We start from the raw sequence: 2,063 nt of genomic DNA on the forward strand, positions 1-2,063 counted from the left end.
CTTGAAAAGCACCTTGGGGAGGTTTTGAGCCTTCCCCTTGGCTTTTCCAATAAAAATTGGGATGGTTTCTCCACCCGAGATTGTAATGATTTCCAGAGGGAGTATTCCCTTAATTCACAAATGCGGCATTAACTTATTCATGGTGCTCATTATGCACATGTCCATGGGGACAATTGGAAGTAGTATGCAACACACTTAAACATATCATGCACGATTCATTAGAATGATGATGATTAGGGGAGGAAGACACTTGATGGGCCGAATTTTGATTGATCAAACCTTTGAGATAAAGACTTCACCTTGGTAACTATGTCATTAGAATTTTTCACTTGATATAAGCTTGAATTCTTCCTTCCTCCATTCACATTTCTACCATTTTAAGAAGACAATAATCGGTGCATTGAGTTTTCACTCATGTTTTCATATAAACGCCACACATCATTTTCATGCTTATCTAAATAGGAACCTCCCATTGAGGCATCAGCCATGCCCTTAAGGGAATCGGACAAACTTTCATAAAAGTGTTAAACTGTTTGCCACTTAGGAAAGTCGTGATGAGGACACTTCCTAAGCAAATCATTCAACAGTTCCCATGCCTCATGTAACATCTCCCCATCCCCTTGTGAAAACTCTCAAATTGAAGTTCGCATGGCATTGGTTTTAGACACGGAATAATACTTTCTCAAGAACTCTTGTTGCATTTTCACTCAAAAAGTTATAGAAAGATGTCTCAAATTGTTAAACCAATAATTTGTCTTATCTTTTAAGGTAGAATTGGAAGAGCTTCAACCTTAAAACTTCTTTCGGCATGTCCATATACTTTACGGTGGAACAAACTTCAAGGAATTCATCCAAATGCTTATATAGTTCTTCATTGGTTAGCCCAAAATAATTAGGAAGCATTTGAATGGTTTGTGGCTTGATTTCATAATGATGTGCTCTAAATTGAGGAAGATGAATGCATGTGGGTGCATTGTATTCATTAGGCACATAGTGATCTTTCAAAGCCATGGAAGGATTCATAGTTGGTGGCTCTACATAAGCTCCATTATTAGCTTGGACAACGGGTGGTGGAGGTGGTGGTGCATAGTATGGCCTTCGCATTTCAAGTGGAACTTGGCCTTGTGGTTGAGGAGCAAAAGGTCTAAGCATACCTCATTACAACAAATTTGGCTTGTTACCACGAATTTTTTTGCCACGCGTAAAATTTCGTGGTAAAAAGTAGTGTTTTGCCACAAAATTAAATTCTTGTGGCTAAAAATTAGTATTTGCCACGGAGCAACTTTTTCATGGCAAATATTAGGTTTTTGCCACGAATATTAGGGACGATCAAAAAATTTGTGGCAAAATGTCAATTTTGCCACGACAAATTAGGAATGACATTCAAAGTTGTGGTTGAAAGTTATTTTTGCCACGAATTTTTATTTGTGGCAATTGCATGCTCTTTTACCACGCAACTATTTTTGTGGCAAATGTATTAGCAATTCGCAACGATGTCATTCTTGTGGCGAAAAATGTTATTTTATCACGATTTTTTTGTTTTGTGGCTAAAATAGTTATTCTACCACAAACTTTCAGTCGTGGCTATTATATGCTCTTTTGCCGCGTAACTATTTTCGTAGCAAATGTATTAGTAATTTGCAACGATATCATTCTTGTGGCGAAAAATGTTATTTTACCACGAATTTTTTGTCTTGTGGCTAAACGATTTATTTTCCCACAATATTCCAGTCGTGGCTTATAGCTCTTTTGCCACGTAACTATTTGTGGCAAATCTATAGTCATAATTGTTTTGATATATAAAAAATATTATAGCTTATAGTTAGTGAACAATAAACTTGCTGTCGTATAATATTTTTTTCTTTTATAAAAAATTTCTTATTAGAGATGAAGATTGATAGCAATTTTATATAAATTATGGATGGCCAATCTTAAAAAAAATCCTCTACACTTCTTTATTAGCTTTCCTACTAATTGTTTTGATATAATGTAATATCTTATAGCTAGTAAAAGATAAATTTATTTAGAGGCAATTGTTTTAATTTAATTTTTTTTCTTATTAG

General features: G+C 34.9%; 1 pseudogene; it reads left to right on the forward strand.

Moving 5' to 3' along the window:
• The first annotated feature begins 546 nt into the window (after positions 1–546).
• Positions 547–645, forward strand: LOC132272153 (small nucleolar RNA R71; annotated as a pseudogene).
• The last annotated feature ends 1,418 nt before the right edge of the window (positions 646–2,063 follow it).

The sequence above is a fragment of the Cornus florida genome, unplaced genomic scaffold (assembly GCF_030987335.1).
Source record: "Cornus florida cultivar Cherokee Brave unplaced genomic scaffold, ASM3098733v1 CherokeeBrave_3.0.0_Hap2_Chr08, whole genome shotgun sequence".
Lineage (NCBI taxonomy): Eukaryota > Viridiplantae > Streptophyta > Magnoliopsida > Cornales > Cornaceae > Cornus > Cornus florida.